Consider the following 27491-nt stretch of genomic DNA (forward strand, 5'->3'; position numbering starts at 1 on the left):
GAATTACCATATTTCTTTATTCTTTTTCCAAGTACGTAAACTCCTCCTCCCAAGTTTTTAATTTTCCATACTTAATTCCCTTGCAGTCACTTTTCTTCCTAGTATTAAGCCTCAATCGTCCCCATCCTCAGTTGTTTGCTCTCCCATATCTTACCTCACTCATTGTCCTCCCTAAAAGCAGGTTCTGACAACCACATAGCTTTCACCAATCACAAAGTAAACTTTCTTCCTCCCATCTCTTACACTTTCCCCAACAAATATCCTCTGAAAACTCTCAATAGTAACCCTTCAACTCAACTAAAAGTACTCAAATAGAATCAGACCTCAAATCAATTTCTCATTTGTCACTATCCACACCTACAAACCTCATTTTTAATGTCTTACACTTCTCATCCAACCACCTTCCATTCTTCTTCCTCCATTTCACCAACATCATTGCAGAAAAACCACAAATAATAAAAAGTCATAGTGTGCATAAAGGATAGACAAAGAAGGGAAAGTTTAATTACAAGGACTATGATATAGAAGTGTTGTATGATTGAATCTGTTGATAGTGTTATAATTAGAAGTAATTCCTTTAGCAAAATATAGAAACACTGTCTAAATCACTTAGAGTAAATTAGCAGAAGGAGTAAATATTTTCAGTGGATATGCAAAGCTGGAATATTATGCATGGGAAGGCTATATCTCACTAAAGTCTGTGTATAAACCACAAACTCTCCTCACACTTTTAGTCCACAACATGGAGTATCCCCCCAAAAAAGGAAGTGGAAAAAGGGAGATATGTGTATACACAGATATGAGCATGGGGAATCAAGGAAATAGAAGATCCCTGGGTTCATCCAACTCAAAAAAAGGGTAACAAATGGAGAAGAAAACAAGTACCAGGAAAAGGAACTCTATGAATAGTTCATAGATGGGATGAGGCAAATAGGAGAGTTCAAAGAGAAAATGAACCAAAAGTTCACAGCAGTTTCACTCAAAATGTCCATGGTGAATTTTGAGAAAATAAGTGAAAATCTGGATGAGCTAACCAAAACAGTTCAAAATTTGAATGACAGATTCAACTAGAAAGTAGAATCCTGGAAAAAAGGTCAGAGAGAAATACCTGAAATAGAAAACTGTAGAGAATTCATAAATTGCAGAAATGATCAATAAGAAGAAAGAATGTCTGATATTGAGGACAAAATATTCAATTAGGATGAAGAGCTCAAAGAAGCCAAAAAGAAAATAAGAGACCGAGATTTATCCAGAAACTTCTACATGAAACTGCTACAATAAGACCAATCTTAGGTTGGTTGGAGTTAGAGAAAAACTAGCAGATAGTACAAATGGGTTTACTAATATGTTTACAGAAATCATAGAAGAAAATTTATCAAATATAAGAAAAGATGTTAAAATACAAGTAAGCAGTGCTTATAGAACACCAAACAATTATGATGACAAAAGAAGCTCCCCAAGGCATAGCCTTATGAAATTTCCAGAAACCCAGCAAAAAAAAGAATTTTAAAAGGAAAACAAATATCATGTATAAAGGTAAGCCAATTAGAATTACAACAGACTTCTCAACACAAACCCTAAAAACCCCCAAAACAAGCAGGGGTAGCAATTTTAATAGCAGACATGCTAACTTTCAAGCTAAAACTGATTAGAAGAGACAAAGAATGACACCACATAGTAGTTAGGGGGACAATTAAGGAAGAGATAATGTTGACAAATGTATATGCACCAAATACTGAAGTACCTATCTTCATAAAAAAAAAACTACTGAAATCAAAAGATCAAATAAGCCGAGGATTTAGCTCATTGGCACCACACCTGCCTTTCAAGTGTAAGGTCCTGAGTTCAATCCCCAGTAAAAAAAAAAAAAGATCAAATAAACACTGACACAATCACAGTAGGAGATTTTAACATCCCCAGTTTTTTTTGGTATCTATATCTAATGGAATATTACTTGACTAAAAAGAATAACAAATTCGAGACATCTGTAGGAAGATGAATGCACCTAGAAAATATGTTGAGTGAAATAAACCAGACACACAATCTAAACTATCATAAGGTATCTATCATTTGACTGAGACAAAGTACAAATAAAGAAATTGATAAAGGATGGATAGAAAGGGACAAGGGGATGGATCTCTTGCCATAGGAAAGTGGTCCAAGGGAAAAATGGCAAGGGGTGAGGAGGGAAGGGAAGAGCAAATAAGAATAAAGTTGTTAATTTGCCCAGGCTGGGCTCAAATTAGCAATCTTCTTGCCTCAGCCTAACTTGCCTTAGAAATTTTGGATACCAAAAATATTCCTTAAATTCTTAATTTATGATAAAGATAGATTGTTGTGATAAATATTATGACACTGATTTTGCATTATAGATTAGGATTAAATGATCATAAATCAGAAGTGTGTTCAGAATTTAGGAAAAAATTGTATCTTCCTGATTAATTAATTGGTAAGTGGCAGGTAAGTGAATGCTTTTGCCAAGTAGCTGAATTTAATATGAATTCATTTAGTGAAGTTTTACCAGCCTATATTCTTTGCTGTTTTTCTTAAACTACTAGAAGTCAAACTTTAATTTTTAGCAAATATTCCAGAATTTTTTTAGTAATGTTTAAATCTCTTTTAAGCTTAGATTTTTATTTGCTTAATTAGTTGTTTTTAGAAGAAGCCACCCGGTTTCTGAACCTAATCTGATTGTAAATAAATACACAATCATACTCTGTGTTATTGCATTTTTAAAAATACTCAACCTCGTACCCTCTACCCTTTCTAAGTTTCTCCTCTGAATTTGCTTTAAGGAAAAGATTACCTGAAGCATCCTAGAACTTTTTGTCACTGGTAAATTGTGATATATCATTTCATGCCCCATAGCAATAACCATTACAACCACAAAATAAAAAACTATCTAAATATTAAAGTTGAAAAAGTCTTAGAAATAGTGAAAGCAACCTGGATATGGTCTTAACTCTTTTTAAAAAAAAAAAAAAAAAAAGTGAAGTTGACACAGAGAAAAAAAATGATTTGGTCAGTTGTTGCTATATATTGAATAATAATCACCATTCAATGTAATTAATAAGTATTCTGTATAAGTTAAGTCTTTTTCATGAACCATTCCATTCATTTATCTCAATAATGTTAAGAAGTAAACAGTATTGCTATCCATTTTCCAGATGTATCTTAGTAACAATAAGAAAAAATTTTTAAATGTGGAGAACTCTAGCACTGGACTGAAGTCCACAGCTCCCAGCTGCCCCGCTCCTCACAACAGATTTTAGTGTATGATTTTTAAGAATTTGTATTCTTAGTTTAAGAACAAGCTGCCAATGTAGCACCTTCAGTTAAAAGATATTGTGAATGGATCTACTCTGAATATTTAGGGGCACATTTTGGGATGAGAGCTATCTCAAAACTTGACATAAGTATGCATCCTCTTACATATACATAGAGCTGATTAAACCATATTTCCCTGATTGTAAGACACATTTCTTTTCCCTTTTTAGCTATGAAATCAGGATGCTTCTTACTATTGAAAGCCTTGTATACCTGCTTCTGGGATGAAGGCAAATTACATACCATAGTTATTATTGTAGGCACATATACAAACTTCGATCAGTTAGACCAAGATGTAGCTAGATAAATGATACACATCTTTTCTTCAATTTGAAAACTATTTAAACTACATTTGTAAAAAAATAGTGAAACTTGGTTTTTGTCCAGATATCTTTCTTGAAGATCTCTTGTGTGATCCACAAAATATCAGCAACTAAACTGGCAGAACTCTGAGAAAATGCTGCATCAAAATTCTTTGGGCAACACAGACTTTAATCTTATATGAAAATCTTTTAATGTCATTAACTCTGAAAAATATAAATCATTACAATGTGTCAAACCAAGCATACTAAAATGTTAGGCTCTTCTCAATTTGCTGCACTTACCATTTCCTTTATATGTGTACATAGATATATATATGATTTCAAAGTCTAAATATATTTAAAGCAGTTTCCACATATCCATAATGCAATTATATATGGTTTTAAGTCAATTTTCATAGTTTGATCAACAGTCTTTTTTGTAATTATATATTGATTAACAGAATTTCTTACCATGGATATAAAGCATGTTAGTGTTAGACAGGGTATCATTTTGTTGAACTACATTAAAAGAGAAGGCAATGTTTTTAAACTTCTAGATGAATAATAATAATATAAGTATATTTGAGGAAACTAAATTTATATTAAAAGGAAAATCAGCAATGCTACATGTATAACATTACACATACAATACTGTATGGAAAAGCATGCTTATTATATTATTTCATGTAGTATACTATAAAAAGTAAGACTAATGTTTGCTTTGGTGGCAAGAAGGAGTGAGATAGCACTGGAATATTATGAAATGGTTAAGTGTCTGACAGTTTGATTATGATAGCTCTGTAAGTGTGTGCTTTATGATAGTTCACTGAGCTGTTCATTTATGTTTTATGTGCTCCCTATTACATGTATTATATGTCACAATGTAAAACAGAGAATATTTCAATACCAAAAGTGCACAATATAGTAGAAAAATGAAGTCATAAAGGCCACTAAAAGCTACCTTGAAAAATTAAAGATAGTAAAACTAAACACGTAATAGTTGACTTATCTAAGGTCACATAAGTAATCAATGATAGAGTTGGGTCAACTGTCTCTAGAATTCCATGTGCAGTTAAATAAATAGTAGTAATAGACTTGCAAGATTTAGAAAGAAATTAGAACACTTACCATATAAGACAAATAAATTAGCAAAATTTGCTGTCAGAGATTACATGCTGGTGGTCCTAAAGCTTCCCCTCAATAGGTACAATTGTAGATGATAATAGTCAAACTAAAAATCAATTTGGATTTCTGTCTGTTTAGCTCCTCTCTCATAAGTCAAGCTTGATGTATGTGATATAATACACACAAAGCCAGAGCATCTGAGCATGGAGCATGGACCCTTAAATGGTCCTATACATTTATAACATCTAGTATATAATACTCTATATAGCTGCAGAGCAACCTTTATGGAACAGTTATACACTAGTATATAATTAATCATAGGTTCTAATTTTACTAGTTATTGGTTTCAAATTTTATTCATACTTTTGTTAGCCACTTATTAAGTGATTTGGCAATGATTGTAATTACAGTTTTTATGCATTTAAAAAGTTTTAAAACCTTCCTCAGATCTATTTGTTTCTATGCTGATTTCTTTAGTGAGTGGCCAGAATTTAAATTCTAAATACAGGCTGTGTATATGTTTTACTACTTTGTCATTCTTTCAATTAAGCAATATTTAAGTGAAGTATGTATTTAAGCTACTGTTTTCTAAGTCAAAAACTGACTTTATACAAAAATCTAGGTATACAATTTCATTGGCAGCCATAGGAGTTAAAAACCAGGACTGACTTTATTCTGCTTATCCAGAAAAACACAACTTTTGAAAACAACGCTTTACATTTTACCACTGAAGGATTAATGGCTACAATAATTACTCTGTTGTTGATTGCAATGAGAGAACTGGACAAATATTTTCAGACAGTAGATAACACACAGTATTAGAAAGACACAAAGGAGAAAATTACTGTAATTGTGCCAGAATACTGCACTCTTTCCAGCTATCTAGAGGAACCCCAGACAAACTCAGTGATCTGAGTTGAGAAGACTAAAATCACAGCTTAAAGAAATCAAGATTTCCAGGTGCAGTTGTGTATACCTATAATCCAAGAATTCTAGAAAGCTAAAGCAGGTAGATTTCAAGTTCAAGCCTATCCTGGGCAACTTTCTGACTTACAAAGACCCCAAAATAATAAATAAAAATTTAAAAAAGGCTGGGGATATTTCTCAGTGCAAGCACCTCGGATTAATCTCCCATACCACTCACAAATAAAATAAATCAAGATAGCTGCAATTTATGGGGCAGATTGTCAGAGAGAATAGTTTCTAGAAAAGAGATTCAGACTTGAGGTGAGTAGTAGAGTTAATTTTTCCCTTGAGCAAATGCTACCCTGTAATTGGTGTTAAAAAAAAACAAAAAACATACAGTTAAGACGTGATAGGATCAAATTTATGCACAAGTAAAATAACTGAATGCACAAAATTCAAACTTCATTGAAATATTTCTTCAACCTCTATTGTGGCTTGTGTCTAGATGTCCCCCTAAAGCCTCATGTAGAATTTTTTTGAAGGTGGCTGAATCTGGAAGGTGTGATGCTGGGATTAAGGGTGTGTGATTATTAAATGCTGCATGTGAGATTGGTTTGGTACCACCCTAGCTCCAGTAGTCTGGATGAGTTAAAAAGGGCAGAAAAATATTAATAAGGTCCCTTGTTGTTTTTGCTACCTTGTGGGCACTATTAACTGTTTCTCCTCTGTGATGTTCCTCTGCCATGTACCACTGTGCCTTGGAGCCAGCCAATTATGGACTGAAACCTCTACAAATTGTGAGCTAAATAAGCCATTTCCCCTTTAACTTTGATTGTGGGGTATTTTGTCTCAGCAATGAGCGAAAAGTAAATGATACAACCTCTAAATATAAAAACTTTTAAAACGGAAATCATAACTACTTTAAGTTAAAAAATTATTATGACTGCAGGAAATCACATTATTTTTACAAATATCTTAAAACCATTTTGTGTTTAATTTTTTAATAGGATCACTCTCAAATTTTCTCAACTTAAGTATTTATCTTTTTGATTAAATCCAAAGTATGGCCATGCATCTGAGATAAGCTTTTACACTGTAGTATCCAGACAATGAAGGATATTTCAATTACGCTGGTAGATTCATATTCATATTAATAGCACCACAGCAATTTATAAAGTCTATTTTTTTTTCTTTTCTCATCATTTCATTTAATTTTGCTTCTTGGTTTTATTTATTTTTTCATTTATTTATTTATTTATTTTTGGTACCAGGGATCGAACTCGTGTCCTTGCACTTATACAGCAGGCGACGAAACCACTGAGCTAAATCCCCGGCCCCTTGGTTTTATTTTTCATAGGAAGCAGGTTAAAAAGTAAATAATTTTGACAACATTTCCACTGCTGTCCTAGTAGGGATGCAAACAATCAAAGCTATTTCACATTCTACTTCTCCTAGTTCATCATTGTCTATCCAGCTTATCCAACTATAGTACATATAAATTCTATAAAGTGTTGCTGCTTTTCACATAGTTCGGTTTAGTTGGATTAAGTCCAAAGCCTTGTTGACGCCTATTAATATAAGAGGAGAACTGTCCAAAAGATTGTTTCCAATTATACATAAGAATAAAATGTCAAAATATGTCAAATTAATGGTACCTTGTTTGGTAATTTGCTAGTCGGTTCTAGATCTTTTTGGTTCACTTCAAGTTCCTCTGATACTTTTAAGCTAGACCCTTGGGTTAACAAAGGCAATTCTATAAACTCATCTGCCTCAAAACTAAGTGGATGAGTGGGTACTATTATTATATGAAAGGCATATCCTAAGTCACTGTTAAGCATATAAAATACAAGTGCAAATTTTCTTTCTGTAGGAAAAATGAATGTCTGTAATATAGTCCTGGCTTTTCTACATAGGATGGATCTTCACTGCTTCTCTTTTGAATTCTATTAGAGGAATTTAAGCAACATTGTATCTTTTCCTAAGGTCTGTTATAAAACTGTAGAAGTGATTGTCCTATGCACTTTTTTTTCAGTATAAAAGAGTCTGTTCACAATTATTTTAAAAAGTTATTCCAGTGTGTTCATTTTCACTTTAAAAATCCAGACCTGATCTTTTAGGACATTTTTAGATGGGCCTTCTAATTGGACTTCCTGTATTTGAAAAGTGAAATCAACTTTTCTTATCATTCACCTTTTTTTAATAAGAATCATTTCAATTATCCTTTTCAATTCTTAATCATTCCACTGTTTTGCAGAAGACATAGGTCATGAAAAAGGTTTCATTTGGCATTTTAGCATACTCCTGTGGTATTCATGCTATAGATTGTCATTTCCCTAATCTGTTGATGTTGAAATGAGACATTTGTTTCAGAGCTTACATTCTTCAATTTTAGTCTCTGTCAATGTCTGGGTAGAGGGCTAATTTTAAAAAACTATGAATTTTTGTCAGTTTCATCTATAAATGGTGCTGAAGATTCATGCTCAAAATAATAGTACACTTGTTAATTTGATGGAATTTTTTCTGTAAACTCTATGAGATTTTTTAAGAGATAGCATTACAAAGCCCATACTTATTTTTGTTGTTAACATATTTTTTAAATGGATCTACTTAACAATGGATAACTCTGTGATCAGCTTGTTTATATAAGCAACTTATAAATTTCAACCACTTGTGTGAGTTCAAATGATTGGAAGTTCTTTTCTTCTTTGTGAGCTGAAAGTGACACTAAGTGTAATACATACCTTAGTGTTTCTTACATAAGAATATTCAGCTTTGTTGGAAGATTGTTTACAGTCTTAAAAACAGCTACTTTCAATTAAAAGGACACTGTCAAAAAGTAAACCAGACTCATCCCCATGCCCATGAATTTAACAATTTATACAATGAGTGGATTTTACCAAAGGAAATACAGTACACCAATGGCAAATATGCATGTCAAAGTGTGCTTGACATTGTCATTAGGAAAATGCAAATGAAAACAATGGCATACACTTTCACATTCACCATGACTAAAATTATTAGCAAGTTTGACAACAGTGAGTGCTAGTGAGAGCATAAGTAAGGAAGATCTCCACATTACTGCAGGGATGGAAGACAGTACAATAAACTGGAAACAGCTCAGCAGCTCTATTTAAACATATATTTGCTGCTCCAGGCATTTACCCAAGAACAAGAAAAGCATATTTTTAAAGAATTATATTCAATATTTAATATAGCCTTATGCAGTGATTCCAACTAGAAGAAAATCAAATGACAATTAACATGTTAATAGACTAAAAAAATGGTATAACAGTACAATGGAATACCATCCAGCAGTATAAAGTAATAAACTACTTATGTGCGTTAGCACGGAAGAATAGTTGAAGTTTGGAGCTCTGAAAAAAGGCCAGAATTTATTATTATGTTCTATATGATTTAAATTATGTAAAATTCTGGAAAAGGAAAATATGCAGTGACAAAAAGCACACCAGCAATTTCCAGGGGCCAAAGGTAAAGAAGAGGATTAAAATACTGACTTTCTGCAAAATGAAAATAGCCCATATCTTCTATGTGACACTAAACCTTCTGTACTTAATACCAAATTATATATCAAAAAGGGAAATTTTATTGTATGTAAATCCCTCAATAAAACTGTATTTAAAACTGACATTTTCCTGACCTTCCTATCCCAGAATAGATTCTTTTTATCATAGTCTTCAGATTTCATTTTTACAAATAAATTTTCTACAAATTTTATCAGATTATTATCTCAGCTATTAATTCTATAGATGCTCAGATAGAACCTCATTGATTTTCATATTCAGTAAAGCATCATTTTCATATTTAATCAACAAATTTAGTTTAGTTGTTTTTTGTATCATAGGATCTTTTTTTTACATCACTTAGGGTATTATTAGAATTTCTGATTTTATATATTCAATATTTCTCCTTAAGTTCAGTGTCAACTAATGCAATGCCCAAGAGCAAACCAACAGCTGCTGTTTTTGATTATTTCTCTTCAGCAAGAGTCAATGACCAAAGCCTTTAAATATATTAGTTATTGCTTAAAACAACCATGGTGAATATCATTATCTTTGTTTCACATATGGGAAACTAAGGTACAAAGTGGAAAATAGTTTGGTTCAAATCATAGAGCTAATAAATGAACTCAACTGTCATTCATAAAGTAATGAACTCATACAACTGCCAATTTTTTGTTCTCGTATTGCAGATTACATTGTCCTTCATTATTCTGTCAGAAATACCAAAGAATAGAGATCTCTAAGGTTGACCGCCTCAATCTCTTAAAAATCAAATTTAAAATGTTTCATAGTAGTTTCATCTGATTTATGAGCCAAACTGGGACTCAGAATCATTTCCAACTAAGAAAATACTCTGCTGGATATGAAGGGACATTGAGGCAGGAGGATCACATCTTTGAGCCTTTCTTGAGCAGCTCAGTGAGTCAGTGAGACTGTCTCAAAATAAAATATAAATAAATAAGAGGGGCTGGTATGTAGCTGAGTGGGAAGGCTCTGAGTTAAATCTACAGTATAATAAAATAAATAAAGAATACATTTTTCTTTAGATACTGTTTCTACTAATATTAAATCATCAGTATAATTAATTTTAGCTCTGTTAATAATTTTAAAATCATTTTTCTTTATTAAATTATAATGAGCACACATATTCACATACTGTAAAACATAGTAAAAATATATTTCTTTCCTTCTTGCATAAAGCAAGCTACTTCTAGATATCTCCTGAAACTAGATAGAAAATAAAGTATTAACGAGAGACAATGGTTTCCCTCTCTGCCTTGCTGAATTCCTTTCCCCAGTGATTGTGACAGTAATGTGATTAGGAAATGACTTCTCTCCGCCTTGTGGGTCACCAAGATCTGTCAGGTGTTGATTTTACCAGCCAGACAAGGCCATTATATCAAGCATTTGGAGCTATCAATATACCTGCATGAATCATTTCTTCAGTGAAAGATGCCAATATCCTCTTGTTCTCCAGGAAGTCTGAGCTATTTGAGTTTTATCACAGTTCTCCACTTCAGTAACTCTAGAGGTTCCCAATTAGCATGTTCAATTAAAACTTGGTTAAGTGCAGATTTTGCTGTACCACAGCCAATTGAGCAGTAGTGGCTGGGTTTCCTGTTTACTCATAATACTTACACCCCTGATGCATTCTAATATTTGAACAAGCATCAGATTTCTCCAAATATAGATCATATTACCAGTGTTTGTACTGCCATCATTTTCCTCCCCTTTTATCCCTGTATCCTTTTATTCTGTTAAAAATGCTATGGACAATTTGTTCATAGGGATATGAATACCAAGGAATAGTGTAAATTTAGCCTCAAGACTTAGAACCCTTTGCTTCCTCTCAGTAGCCATTCTACAGACTCTACCGTGGCTTGCCTTTTGCAACCCCTTCCAGGATTAGTTTCCCTAGGCATGAAATTTGAAACTCTTGTCCCTTTGTTGGAATTTCTGTTTTCAAATAATTTGTTTATATCCTCTCTATTTGTCAACATTAAATAAATGCTACCAACAAGTTTTAGTCAAAACAGAGTAATCTTTATAGTAGGAGAGGATGTTCTTCCTTAATGATAAGGCAGCACCACATACTGGAGAATTAATCATCGTTAGTTTTTCTATATTATGTCACCAGATTTATTAAGCTAGTTTAAACTGGTCTTTTTCTTCCTTCAACCATTACTATAACTTTTTTTCTTGAATTTTCATTTGTCTTATTTGCTGTATCTTTTGGTCCCACATATAGCAAAAATTCCCCAAAATCAATCCTTGAAATGATGACTTGAACACATACTCAATTGAGTAGACCCAGGATTCATAAATTAGATTTTGAGAAAGTGAGAAATAAAAAAAAAGAAATAAGCATCATAAGAAAGTGTAGTAGAAGGTTACCAAATAAAATATAGGGCATCCTGTTAAATCTGAATTTCAGATAAACAATAAATACATTTTTATCTAAATATGTTCCAAATTTTTTAAGGGATATACTTACATGAAAAGATTACTATTTGTCTAAAATTCAAATTTAATTGTATTTTTAGTTTTCTTCACTTAGCAACTCCAGTGTGGTGCCAGCATGAGAAAGTAGAGCTCAGTCTTGAGAAACCATGTGGAATAAATCTCAAAGCTTTTCTTTCCGAGGATGGAGACACTGACCCTACTTCCTTGATGACTGGGCTGATTGCATCAGCTGTGTGTTTCCTTTCCCCCTTCCCATTGCATTTGCAGCCTTGCTGCCTGCCTCAGCAAGTTCCTGTACAGTGCTAATTGTGAATGGTGCCCAAAAAATTCAGCAGAGAAAGAAGGGCATAGTTTCTCTTCCCTTTTGAATAATTCACACCTTTGCCTGGGCAGGTGCACCTCTCCTGATGGTCTAATTTTCTTCTTTTAGCTTTAAAATCTCCTTCATCACTCATGTCTCAGATTTCTATGTTCAGAAAGACCTACCCATGTAGAGACATAAAAACGTTTTTATAATATGAGAAACTGTATTTTTAAGGTAGACATACTTCTAGAATACATTGCTCCTTTAGATGAATGGCTTTGCATGCCTGATCAGCAGCATCAACTTCTCCCGGGAACTTGTTACAAATGCACATTCTTGAGCCCTACCCCAAACTTCTAGATCAGAATCTCTCCAGGGAAGGAGCAAGAATCTATTTTTTTCTGAGCTCTCCCAGTAATTTTTATGTACCTTCAGGATTGATAATTATTGCTTTAGATAAGTAATTGATAATATTAGTATGTGAGATTGACTTTCTTTTATGTAAATTTTATTATTGTGAAATGAATATAAAATTTACTATTTTAAGTGTACAATTCAGTACTATAAAGCCTTTTTATGTTTTTACACAAACATCATCATTATTCTCTCCCTTAAATAATAGCTCCATTCCTCTTTCCTTCAAGCCTCTGGCAATCAACCACAACTTTCTGTCAGTATGATTTTGATTACTTTTAAGTATCTAATGTAAATAATATCATACATTTATCTTTTGTGACTGGCTTATTTCACTTACTATAATGTCCTCAAGGTCCATCTGTCCTGAGCTTGTATGAGTTTCCTTACCTTTTAGGATTGAAAAATATACCACAGTCTGTATATATCAGCTTTCACTTAAACATTCATCCACCCATGGCTTGCTTCACACTTTAACCATTATGAAAAATGCTGTTATATATAATATTATACAAATATCTCTTCAATACTTTTTCTTTTAATTCCTTTAGGGTATAGCAATGGAATTTCTGAATCATATGATAGTTCTAGCACTTTTTTTGAGACAGGGTCTTGTTATTCAGTCCAGGCTGGCACCAAACCTGCAATCCTCCTCAACTTCCTGAGGGTAAATCTAATTGTAACCTTTGGAGGAGCTGCCATACTGTTTTTCACTGTCACTATGCCATTTTACATTTCCACCAACATGGCAAAAGACTTATCAGCAATTGTTATTTTCTTTTTGTTGTATCTTAAATTTATTTATGTGTTTTATTTTATATTTTGTTATTCTTTCATCTTTGAGACAGAGTCTCACTAAGTTGCTCAGCCTGACTGTGAACTTGGGATCCTCCTACCTGAGCTTCCCAAATGATGAATTATAAGCATGGATCATCACGCCTGGCTATATTGTAATATGACATCTCATTACAGTTCTAATTTGTATGTTCCTTATCAACAGCTCTGTTGTGCATCTTTTCATGTGCTTTTGGCCATTTGTGTGGATAAATGTATCAAGTCCTTTGTCTAATTTTATTCAACTCGTTTTTATTTTCTTCATATTCTAGATATTCAAACATATCAAGATTTCATGATAATTTCCAAAATATTTCTCCCCATCTGTGGGTTGCCTTTCTATCATGTTCCTAGTGTGAATTGGTGTACAATTTTTAAAAAGTTGATAAAATCCAATGTGTGTATTTTTTACCTAATACTTTGTTGTAATATGCAAAAAACTATTGCCAAATCCAATGTGATAAAATGTTGCTTTATTTTTTTCTGTTATATAATTTTAGGTTTAATATTTACATCTTTGATCCATTTTGAGTTATTTATATAATATTAGGTAAATATCCAATTTTATTCAGTTTTCTTAGCACCATTTGTTTAAAAGGCTATCATTTCTCCATTGAATGATTTTCACATCCTTTTAGAAAATCATCTGACCATATGTGTGAGGGTTTATCTTTCAGCTCTATCTTTGATTCTGGTTTTTTTTTTTTTTTTGGTACTGGGAATCGAACTTGGGTCCTTGCAATCTTTGATTCTATTAATGCGTATGTTTGTCTTTATCTCAGTACCACATTGTTTTGATTATTACAGCTTTGTAATAAGATCTTTTTTAAAATCTGAAAATATGAATCCTCTCACATTACTTTTCCAATGTTGTTTGGCTACTGGAGCTATCTTGAGATATAATTTTTTTTCTATTTCTGCAAAGGACATCATTGGCATTTTGATAGAGATTGAATTAAACTATAGATCATTTTGTGTAATATTTAAATCTTAATCATATTAAGTCCTTCATGAATGTAAAATATCTTTTTATTTATTATGTCAACTTAAATTATTTCAATAGTACAGTATTTTGTAATTTCACTATGAGTCTTTCTGTTTCTTGGTTAATTTCTAAGCATTTTATTATTCTTTTATTATTCTTGATGTTATTGTAAATGAAATTATTTTCCTAATTTCATTTTCAGATTCTTCATTGCTTATATATTGAAATGCAACTAATTTTTATGTATTGATTTTGTTTCCTGCTATTTTTCTGAGCTGATTTATATGGATTAATGCTTATGCATATAAACTACAGTTAATCTATTTTGTTTGGAAAGACAGAAGTTCTACTGAAATATAAACCACATACTAGTTATGACAGAAATATATAAAGGAAGTAGGATTGACACTAAAAGAATCTGGGGCTATTGTGTGATGAAGTAGTACTTCCAGTGGGTCTAACAGATTAGATGAGATTTAATGTAGATGCTAGAGGAAAGCTAAGTCAAATTCTTAGAATTATAAATTCAATTTTTTAGGAAAACCTGAATATTAACTCACTTTGACTAATACCTCTACTTGCTTGAGATAAGAATGCAAGAAAATTGAATCACATATCATAAAGACAGTGTAAGTTTTAAGAATTTACTTAGAATACAAAGTGCATAATCTGAAAATCAGAAAAGGAATATATAGAATCTTCTGGAAATATTTTTAAATTAAGATATACTTCCTACTAAAATATTTTAGTTAAAACTTTGGACTTATTATAAATATGATTTATGGTTTGATGACATTGTGTTGATTATTCTTCATTCTTCAGCAGTGAAGAATTTATTGCTAAGTATGGCATTGATAAATGAAATATTTAAACATCTTACATACGCCTGATAATCTAGCTCACACATGCACAGGTTGGGTTTTGTAAGCTTTACATAATGGCAGAAAGTCCTCATTATTGTATCGTATATTAAAATTGCTTCATTACACACAATATTTGAAGTTCAACTTGATATACTGTGCAATGTTCCTTATCTCAATATTTTTCAGTATATACATGAAATTGATCATTATCCATTCTTTGTTCAGATGCTGAAATAAAATGTATTTCAGTAAAATAAAGAGCTATCATAGATTTTAGAATCATTTCACTCTACAATTTTAGGAAATTATAAAGATATTTAAAATTCTATTAGTAGCTTCCTGGAGCATAATTTTGAAAATCTGATAAAAAATATTTGGAAAATTTCCATCATTGATATTTCTTAAGTACAAAATAAATTATTTAATAATTCCATGAAGACTGAGACTTAGGTGTGGTTAGAATAATTTACATCTCTATTTAAGTTTTGATAATTTAAGCCTGTGCAATAAATTTGTCAATATGGAGATAAATATTACAGAATAAATTGTCCACAGAAGCCATATATCTGTATATGATGGCATTCTTATTTATTTGAATGTATTTTGACAAACAAATAAGAGTTGTATTTTATAGTACCGATAGATTTTTTTTAATTGATAGCAAAACTAGCAGCAATTATCTTTTAAGTCATCCATAAAAGAAATCTGTGATGAGGAAAATTATCAGAAAAATGGGTAATTTACCTCTGTTGGGGAAACAAACCTCAGAACAAATGGTATTTTGGGATTTTGTTTCCATCTCAATGTTTCAGTCATCTGGTACCATTGTAACAGAATACCACCTAAGAGGTAACTTAAACAACAGAAATTTGCTGCTTATAGTTCTGGAGCCTGGACAGTCCAAGGTCAAGGTGTGGGACAGTCTGAAGTCTGGTGGCTCTCTTCTTGCTATGCCCTCATATGACAGAATGTGGAAAGAGCCAGCTCTACTGTTGCATCTCCTAGGACACTTATCTCAGTTGTGAAAGCTCCATCTTCATAAATGAATTAGTTCTCAATGGTGCATCTACTACTACCATCACATAGGGTGTCAGGATTTCTATACATGAATGGGGAAAGCAGCCCAAATATTTGCTCCTTAACTCTCAGATAGAACTTGAGTTAATGAAAGAGTATAAGCAGAATAAAATACTATGGAGCTGAACAGTACAGTATTTTACCTTTGAAAGATAAATTTTACAGGAATTAGTTCATACTTGTGTTAATATTTTTACATACCACAGTCAAATAAGATTTTGTTTTTTTCTTTGTTTGCAAGGGAGAATTAAACATAATTTTAAAAATAGGCAAGAATAATCTATTTATTCTCTGTACCCTAGTAGTCAGACCAAAGGTTTAGAGTATGCCTGCATCTGTGGCTATGTACATATTAGGTGGTATCTCCACTTTTGTTGCTGTTTTAATGACAAATTTGCATGTAGCCAACAGGATGGCCTACATGTCAGTTTCCTTGATAGATCACTTACCATGATTACTTAGTGTTTGACAGTAACTTAATATGATAGATTTTCTTCATTTTCAATCATTGTCAGGTATGAAGTAAATTGGCTGAGAAATTATATGCATTTTTTAGATCACAGAGTATTTTGTTGGCTTTGTACAAGTAACCAGAAAATTATTCCTATGTTAAAGAAAAAGGTTCTACTAGTTTCACCATATTAGTGATCTCATACTTCTATTGTAATTCCAAAAACATGATTGTAAATGATAATGCTACAAATAATGTAATTAAAAAAAATAGGTGCATTCATTCAAATAAATTGCATTTTAGAAAACAGTTATTTGTCAATTAATAATATCTAAACTTTTTTTTTAGTTCAACAATGTAGGGTAGGGTTATTTGTGCTCATCCTCAGGACTTAGCAGGTTTGATATTTATTTTAAAAGGTGAAGAAAATAGAATTGTAAATATTTTACATACATCTACTTCTATTATGAGAAAAGTAAATTTGTATAATTCATGTAATATAATTTATTCAGAGTAAAACCAGACCATCCTGATATATCACCTGGTGGTTCACTAAAGTTTCTTTTTAAAGCAAATTTTTAAAGTTAAATTTTAAGCTCATCATTAGAAGAAAAATAAAGAAATGCTCTAAAGTAAATAGAAATCTACTTTGTTTGGGCATTCAGTGCTAAATCATGTTATGTTGCTGAGGCCCATTATGGACAGTTCTAATTCAGAGGGCAGCAACTTTTTCCATTCTTGATGATTAATCTTAATTATTATGTTGATTGAGAGATATTTAGGAGATTAGAAAAGCACCCTTCTGATTGTGTATGGGCTGGGTGTAGGGAAAGACTCTAGATATTACATTTGGTCCAAGGCCCCTTCCTCTCTGGTTCTTCCCTTGCTCCCTGCTTCCTGGTCACTTTGAGATGAGCAAGTTTCCTCTTCCAGGACCTTCACCCTAATAATTCTGCCTTGGAGCCAGCCCATCACATACTGGAACCTCTGAAACTATGAGCCACAATAAACCTCTCCTTCTCTGTGTTTCAGAGGTTGAATATTTTGTCCTAGCAATAGAAAGCTGATAAATACATTGGGAAAGTCAAATCATGATTGTTCTGAAAGGTATTTTAGAATATCCTTTCTTTTCTTTCTTTCTTTCAGTCCTGGGGATTGAACCTAGGGACTTTGCACTGAGCTACATATTCACTCATTTCTTTCTTTCTTTCTTTCTTTCTTTCTTTCTTTCTTTCTTTCTCTCTTTTCTTTCTATTTGAGACAGAGTCTCACTAAGTCACTAAATTGCCAGGGATGGGCATATATACATTTAATTAAAAAATTATTACAGTAAAAGACACACTGACATTAATCCCCTTAAAAATACTCCCCCTGGCTTTGAACACACTTATTATTCTACCATAATTGCTGCTTTCTGAAGTAGTCCGGGAAGTCCTCCTTCATGTTTTTAGTTGCACTGTTTTGGCTTCTTCAATGTCCTGAATCGATATAAAACATTTACCTTTCATGGTCATTTTGACTTTGGGCAAGAGCAAGAAGTTGCATGTTGCTGGATCTAGTGAATAGGTGGATGAAGCACTCTGTAATGTTTTTATTTGACAGAAATTGGCACAAACATCTGATCAATAAAAGGTGATCAAAAAACACAGTGAACGTTTAAATTTAAAAATTTATTACAATAAAAGGCAAAATATATTTTTGATTGAAAGAATGACCAAAACACAAATTATACTTATTCAGTCTTCATTATTTTATGGGCCTTAATTCACAAATGAAGGAAGTGAGACTTACTGTAGTCAATCATAAAATTTGATTCTTTATGTGGAATTTACAATTATGTAAATATTACATGTGACATTGTAAGCTTGAGAAGTTTCTAACACATACAGACTTCTGAGGAGATCTGTGATTATACTGAATATACAGAGTTGTTTTTTGTTTTTTTTTTTTGGACCAGGGATGGAATTCGGGAACTTGCTCTTGTGAGGCAGGCAGCAGAACCACTGAGCTAAATCCCTGGCCCAAATATACAGTTTTTTTGATATTATATATAATGCCAACATCTGGAAAACATTAACAATTCACTGAAAAAATATTTTCTAAATGACCAATTTATGATTTAAAAAATCATAACTGGGTAAAAAAAATCCATTCCATGTGCAAAGTATACTGATGAATTTTAATACATCACTAAAAAAGTAGGACACATTTGTTTATATGGTTCTGTGCTTCATATAACAACTAATTTTAAGGAGCTACTGTCTGTCAAATTTTGGTATAGTATGAAGGAAGAATATCTGTATCTGAGATGGCTGTGAATACATTCTTCCCATTTCTAATCACATACTTATCTGAAGGATTGTATCCATGTGCTGCAATCCAAATAGCACATTATAATTACTGAGTGGAGAGGCAGATGTGAGAATCTTACTGGTCTTTATTAGGCCAGATACTAAATTTTTAAAAATGCAAAAATGACATTAGTCTTACTAATTTTTTAATTTAGGAAAATGTAGTTATTTTCATAAAATATGTTTTCTATGTTAACGTGAGGAATTTATTTTAATACTAAATGAATTAGTAAATTATTACTTTTATAATTTCTTACTTGAGATTTTTAAATTGGCAAATATTGATGCCTAAATCTCATGGTAACACACCTCTTTAAAGACCTTAATTTTTCTGAGTTTAAGTATTCTGAGATGAAAATGTTTGGGAATTGTTGCATTAAGTGGTCCTCGTCATCCCTGATCATTGTCTTGTTAGCATCAACATCTTGAATCTAAGAGGCAGATGATAATAAACAAACTTGTGAGAAATTGAGTTCTTTTACACATGTATTTTATTCTGTGTCAATGCATGTGGCATTCATTTTTGAGGAAATGCAGTATTTCTTCAAGTTGGAATTTGTTTTTATTTTTTAAGATTTTGATAAACCCTTAACCAATGTAGATATGTGAATATTCTAGATCTATTCTGATCCTCTTTGATAAGGAGCATATTGTTCCAACCCATAATATCTTTGTCCTGCTAATTCTTTGCAGTTTTAAATCATTTTTAATTTTATTGGTATTTAGATTTACATAATGCTCACATTCATCCCAGAGAATTTTACCTTTACATGATGTGTCTTGATTCCTTTTTTTCCCCATTTCTCTCCCTTTCCTTCCACTTCTCTTCCCCTTCCTTATTTACAAAAGCCCCACTTTCATTTTTTCCTTCTTTTCTCATTTTTTTCTTTTTCTTTCCTCCCTTTCTCCCTCCTCCTCTCTGGTTCATCCTTCCTATTGAATGGTGTTTTCTTATTTCACATTGTTTATTATACATTTTGGTCCCTATTTACATTTTCAGTTTCATACAACAGAGAGACAATGCGATATTTACACATCTCCAGTTTCTTTCACTTAAGAGTATAGCTTCAGGGCCCGGGGATTTAGTTCAGTGGTTTTGCCGCCTGCTGCGCAAGCGCAAGTACCCAAGTTTGATTCCCCCTACCAAAAAACAAAACAAAAAAAACCAGTATAGCTTCAAGGTGCATCCATTTAGCTATAAATGTCTCCAGTTTATCCTTTAGTGGCTGAGAAGTACTCCATTGCATAGAAAAACCACATCTTTGCAGATTTGTTAATGTTGGATCATGGTATTATCTTTAAATCTCACATGTTTCAGAGGATATGGAGGTCTACAGGCTTTGCCAGTAGTAGCCTCTGCTGTTACAACTCCGTTTCTGTCTCTCTCTGTCTCTGTCTCTCAATCTCTTCTCTCCTACCCCAACTATCTGGGTAAGCACTCTGTTTTGAACGTATTCTAGGAGCTCTCAGGTACTTTGTCTCAGTAGCCCTCTGCCCACTGTAGTGAATGTTACATTTAGGAGTTCATGCATGAATGAGCTGTTTATTTCCCTTTCGTTACGGAGATTTTTTTGTATATATGACCGTGCCATGGTGACAAACTCTTCATTGCATGAATGAAGGCCTGGATGAAACATGGATGCTAAGCCTTCCTGTGTGCTCACTAGTCATAATTAATCTAAAACAACTAATATTCAACTAATCGTCACCAACAGTAAGCTGCACTTAAAATTTTATATCGAAATACTATGGTGTATCCCAAAATTTCCCTCACTCAAAAAAATAAGGGAGAGCAAAAGATTTCTTCAAGCTGTACACACATTTATAGCAAATGTGATTAGTAGCTTTAATTGTTATGTCATTATGACTCAAATGGAATGGGCCATATCTAATATACATTTGATTATATTTAAAGAACTTACTGATTCTGTAAGAAGTTTGTGTGTTTTGCCACATACATTTCTCTTTGTTTCTAAGCTCATAATACAGCAAATTAATTTGATAATACTTAAAATTATAAAGTTGCTAGTCAAAAATACTATTAAGTAAATTTTAGTGAAACAATGCTGACTTCAAGTGACTATTTAAGCTATTACACAATCCATAGCATAAGTCATAAAACATAATGCTCATTTATTTAAAGGTCTAGTCAAAGTGAAATAATATTGTTACCTGTCTGGCCGATCAATGTATGTAGATCAGAATCTAGGAAATTCCATGCATAGTTGTTACTTCTGAAGTCTCTGGATTATCAATGACTGCTTTTCAATAAGTACCTATAAAATAATTTATGTTGACATTAATGTGCTGCCATGATGTATTGAAACTTTTCCTAGTGCAGACATGGAGTTAAAAAGACATATCAAGAAAAATTCATTTTGTGAAAATGACATTGTGCCCTCCAGAAAGGAGATAGAGAGAGAGATGGACACTTCTTGAAGTACTGACGTATAAATGTGCATATGTGTATTAACGTCTTTTATCAGTGAAATCACATTTCACTTATTAAAAGAGATGCTCTTTGTGCTCTATAGAGATTTACTTTCACTAATTAAACATGAAAGTCATATTAGCAAATAAGACAACAAAACTATTATACATACCAATAATAAATTTAAAAATTTTTCATTTCTAGGTTATCCACATATTATAAATCATCCAGATCTAAAGTAATTCATGAAAATACTATAAAAGTAACAAAACAATAATACTCCTAAATTCAAATTTTAGCTGACTTATTTATTGTTTCTGCTATGGATATCAAAACTCAATTTCTGTGGGTCTTTCCATTGGCTGGATAGGTCTACAAAATTTTAATAAACTGTAATTTTTGTATTTCTGGTTGACTAATGTTTTATATACAGTTATTATATGCAAGACAATTTACAAAGCCACAAGAGCATCAACATTAATATTCGATGTAAATTGTATACTACCTTACATTTCCATTTTAATTTTTGAAAAATTATTCTTTATGCTATATTGTTCTTCCATGCTTAGAGCTGAAAATCATTAAAACAAACTCTCATAACTATTCTTAGCATGTCAACTCTCTCATAAACAGAGATGAGATTTTTTTCAATATTATATCCAAAGTTATATCATTATTTTTTATTTTAATGATTTGTGCTTTCACATTGTCATTAGTGTATATCAATGCCTTTCACCTGCAAAAAAAATAGTGATATTTATAGTTTTGGTGATGGATATATATTATAAATGTGTATATGTATTAATATGTATTTAAATAAGTATATGCATAAATTTTCAGGAGAAGTCTGTGTATTCCTGTGTTATTAAGAATTTTAAAAATAGGATTATAAATTTGATTTTATGGAATTACTGATGCATTCATGAAGATGATAATATGGAAATTGTCTTCACATTATTATGATGAATTCTACTGTTAGTAAATATGTATTAATATTATTTATGTATCTAATAACATTCTAAGTATATCATTTATTGTTTGTACCATTAAAACATAGATATACATACATATATATACATGCACATATGTATTCACATGCACATATATGTTAGTTAGGTTAGCTTTCCCTTAGAAAACCCCTCAAGAAAGCAAAAGCTAAGTGCCTCAAGATGTGATCTTAACAGTGTGGCAGTTTCTTAGAGAATAGAAGCAGAGACTTGTAATAGATGATAGTCTGACCCAAATGACAGGGTAATTAGTGTGTTCTGAATTATGACCAACTTTGTTTCTTGCTTCAAGCATATTAGAAGTAAAGGAATATTAAGGAAAGCCCTTTGCTTTAATAAAATATTATGTATCTTAACCAGTGCCCCGTGGAGAAAATGGTCATATAAAGTTATCAAAATAAACCCTGGAAAAGTCTTTATTATTATTTTAATGGAATACACTGCTGTTTTTATTTAGAGTGCAATTTTTTTCACAGCCTGAAAAATGCAAGGTTTGAAGGCCTTAAAAATACTGATTTTAAAATTTTAAATGTTCTAAAAATATTTCATATGTTCATCAGATTTTCCACTGTTGTGCATGTTCATCCTCTAGAATCCATAAAAATTACAAACACAGCATCCATTAAAAATAGCGTCTCATCTGTATGTATTTCACAAGTTCTACACTTTTTCAGTTCTGCACTTAAAATTCCTTTATTCTCTCATTTTATTTTCTCATTTCTTTCTTATTTTTTCTAGGACCCTATGAGGAAAACTAAATAAAATGACAGACTTTTATCTGAGTAATGCTGATCTTAATTAACTACAAATCAATCAACAGCTGCTAGTTCTAATAAAATATATTGCTTCAAATGTTAAAATTGTAAAATAAGTTACCACCTAGGTTTGTAACTTTCAGTATAATTTCATTTCTTCTAAATTTTAAATTGTCTCTTAAGAAAAAGTGAAATGAATAAACTCATCATTCCTTTAAATATTTATGTTAACAATGTACAATAATTGGCAAGAGTTGGTAAATGAAAAGGAGCCATTTTAGCAGTCTTTATAACAGAATGTATCCAAAATTAAATCATCAACTTGCAGCTTTAAAAATGTTTTCAAAATGGCACAGTATTTACATAACACACTGTAAATGATAGATAACTTTCTTATAGGTGAATTGGAAATGGCTTTTCAGTCAATAAAACAAAGCAAAAATCTTTCTTCTTCATTGCCTATAATAAAAAGTACATAAAGACTCATTCTGTGGCATCATTATTCACCTCTTCAATAGAGTGGAAAAATAAGAGTTCATGAAAATTAATGTTCACAAATGTTAAGTCTTATACCTAAGATAGGAAGAATATTGGACTAAGAAGCATAGCAGACTTAACTTTAACCCACTGTTAGTCCCAACCTTTGACTGAGGTTGACTAGGTCTCAGTAGCCCACACTCTACATATAGATAATACATCTAAGGATCAGGACTTCCCATTTTTACCTTGATGGTGTATGCAAGTGCCCAGAATAATGTCTAAAGCTAGTTAGTATTTAATAAATATTAACAGCTGAATAGATCATGTGCAATAAAGCAATACTAAAAAGAAGACTGCCATATACTTTGTTACTGATTTAAGGACATTGTGTGATCTGGATTGCTTTTCAAATCTTTCTGTGGATAGATGCCTTGATTCCCAATGTGAATGATGAATTTCCAAAGCAAGGAATGATTATTTTTACCAAATTTTTCTTCACAGCAAGAAAGCCAATATTACCTTCTCAAGAACGATTAATTGTATAGCCGAATTATTTTTCTGACAAGTAATTTTTTATACATCTCTTGTATATGACCCTACAGAGAAATGACATTATGTGTAATAATTTATAATAGAGTATTTACTTGCAATTTATTATGCAATTCATATATACAGGCACTGTAAAAATATCCATTTTACTTAGTAAGGTAGATAGATTGTTTTTTCTCAACATACTCTAATATCTAATTAAAATTTTAATACACATTTAATTATATCATAGCCCATTTTAGTTATTTAGGTGTAGAAATATATTACCTAGTTTTCATTGTACATCCCCTGCAATTACATATGATAAAGACCAAGTGAAGGGTTATTCTAACTTTTCTGATAGGATTTGTTTCACATTAAATGCACTGACTGTTTTCTTAATCTAAAATCATCCCCCTTTTTCAAATATTACAGAAAAATACTTCTTATTTCAACAATCAAAAATACCCAAGATACTGAGGCTTACTAATGCAGTACTTTATGATATTTACTAAATTTTCTCCATGTTAATATTAAATTAGGCATTATTTCAAGAATGCATTAGCATATCATTTAAGGTAAGTTCTAGAGAAAATAAACCACTAAGTTTACCATTTGGCATGACATTTTACTAAGATAAGTCCTTGTCTACATGGCAAACACATAAACCTATGCCTCTCTTGAGATTAATCTGCATATTATCTAATATTTTCATGCTGAGAAAGCACAAACATCCTGACTTAGAAACATTTAGCAGTTTCTATGTGCAAAAATCAGGAAAATAGGCCAAAACTCATTTTTTTCTTAAAAATAACTTGAGAATTATGATTACTTATACTCATACCATTTGTTTATATAAAAAAAGCTATTTGACTAAATACTGCAAGTGCATAGAAAAATAAACATTTCTTCCTTATTTATTTTAAAATAATTTAATATAATTAGTTATTTTAATATGTTTTGTATTTAAGTTGACAGTAGAAAATAATTAATTAGAAAATTCTATGTGTGTTTAAATGCTAGAGATATTTATGAACAATTGCCACTAAGGCAAAATAAAGCTTTGATTCTGCCCATTTGCATAGCTGAGCCATATTTCCACAAATGCATCCAATAAATATGTTATAAAAAAAAAACCCACCAGAGAGTCAGACAACTTGAAGTATCGAATTTAGAAGTAAATGTGGTAGAAGGGCGGGAATCTGTAGAAATCTGAGTACTGACAGATCCAACATGATTGACCATAATAATAAGAGCTATTTTTATATACATCTTTTATTTAAATTATCCTTCCAAGAGCTCTCATTATAAACTCATTCAATGCCAAACATTCTTTTAATTTATGTGTTTCAGTTACTTTTCTAGTTGCTGAGACCAAATATCCAACACTCAAAGTTAAAGTAGGAAAGCTTTATTTATTTTGGCTCCTAGTTTGTAGAGGTCTCTGTCCATAGCTGCTGGGCTCCAAGGCAGGGTTCCTTAGCAGAGGAGCATCGCAGAGGAGTCTATGGCAAGCGGAGCAGGCAGAGGCAACAAAGCATCTTCTTCTGTGCCTTCAGATTCCATGCAGCCCACCTGCTTTTTCAGTGCTGCCACCCACACCCAGGGTGGAATGCCCTTAATCCCAGCATCACATACCCTAATCTAGCCACTTTGAAAACTCCCCAACTAGGACAGGTAGCATGAGGCTTTGAGGGGACATCTAGATATAAGCCACAACAGTTTGTTATCCCAGGTTTATGATAAAGATGTGGAGGTGGAGAAATGTGGAGAAACTTGCTATGAAAGTGAATGTGAAAATGACAGAACCTGAGTTTGAGTGCTAGCAGCAATCTATAACTGTTTCATTTCATGCTTCTGTGTCAATAATGGGACTGATGATCTCCAAAGGAGTGGCGGTTCTTACTTTTGTGAGCAACAGTTACTCTTTTAAAGTTCTTTAGTTATAAAATTAATAGAAACCTGATAGATCTATTGTAGGCATTAATAATGACCTTAGTTACTTTAGATTTTTTAATAAAGTATTTTGCAGGTGATTGTTTTACCTTAATATGTATTTCTATCACCCGAGGATAAGTCAGCGTGCTTATGTGTTCATCCTGTACTTTAAAAGAGGGCTTGGAAAACTTTTCTGTGAAAGTCTCTGGAATGTATATTGAGGCTCTGTGGACCATAAACTTTGTAGCCCAGCTACGTACTCAACTCAAACACATAAATAACCATAAACATTACATTAAAGATGTGTGGATATATTCCAATAAAACTTTACTTACAAATCAGATAAGATGAAATAGTCTTACAGTTATATAAATTAGTCCTACAGTCTTACAGTCATAGTTAGCCAACTGCTGAATTCATAATTTTAAAGATGGTTTAAACATGATAGAGACAGAGATGTTATATGAAAGTCTTATGTTTACAGACTATCAGCAATATGCATCCACAGGTACACATTTTATTGTTCCTATTAATAGCTCCATTATGGTATCTCTTTTAGGCGGAGACAGCTAAGTTGTAGCATGCTCGCTTCTCAGCATGGCTTATATATATGATTCTGACTATATGGTGAGTATCTCAACAACTCAAATGACAAACACATATTATATTTGTAAAGCCCCAAGTGAGCAAACTGGCTAACATCTGAATTAATAGTCAAAAGAACAAAAGCTACTTTCACATCTACTCCCATACAACTACTCTAAATTGAACATAAGACAACTGGAAGATGAAAATTTTATACACAATGTCAAGAACCACTTTAGAAAATGTGATTGTCTGTAAAAGTGAATTTCTGGGGAAGTTTGTATTATATTTAACTGGCAGACTGGCTGCTCAGCAGATGATACAAATGTAGAAAGTGCTGCATAAATTTCTCATTAAAACGGAAACATGGGCTTTTTTATGTGAAAGCAATTTAATTCCCTATGCTCGCATCTGCAGTTTGTTTCCCTGTCAATATCAAGTTTGAAAAGAGAAACCATATATGTTTTTACTGTTATAAATGAAAAATTAAAATGATGTTTGGGGAGACACATAGGAACTGTTTATATGTAGGATGATGCTTGGTGTAAACAATAGTTAACTCTATACTTTCTACTTGCAAAATATAGATGGAACTCAACCTGCAGCTATGTTTGCATTATGTTGAGTAGTTTTACTTTCCAAGAAATTAATGGAAATTACAGATTTTGGCCTTCCCAGTTGTCCTTTATAAAATTTACAATTCACTTTCTTGCTCCAATGAATCAAAATTCTCATATCCACACAAATACACACATTCACATTCATTGTGAAAAAGTGGGTTTGATCTCAACCTAACTTGTTTTAATTTGTCCCTGAACAACAAGCATACTTTCTCATGCAAAGA

The 27491-nt window shown here is 32.0% G+C and overlaps 1 long non-coding RNA gene across 2 annotated transcripts in view; it reads right to left on the minus strand.

Moving 5' to 3' along the window:
* Positions 1-27491, minus strand: part of LOC106008901 (uncharacterized) — a 185738-nt gene that overhangs the window by 108151 nt on the left and 50096 nt on the right. For both annotated transcript variants that reach the window (XR_015453113.1, XR_015453114.1), the window contains exon 2: positions 21096-21199. This is a non-coding gene — a long non-coding RNA (uncharacterized LOC106008901). The remainder of the gene's footprint in view (positions 1-21095; positions 21200-27491) is intronic.

This window comes from Heterocephalus glaber, unplaced genomic scaffold, assembly GCF_053883595.1.
Source record: "Heterocephalus glaber isolate CG9 unplaced genomic scaffold, H.glaber_assembly_v1.0 deba00001457, whole genome shotgun sequence".
Lineage (NCBI taxonomy): Eukaryota > Metazoa > Chordata > Mammalia > Rodentia > Bathyergidae > Heterocephalus > Heterocephalus glaber.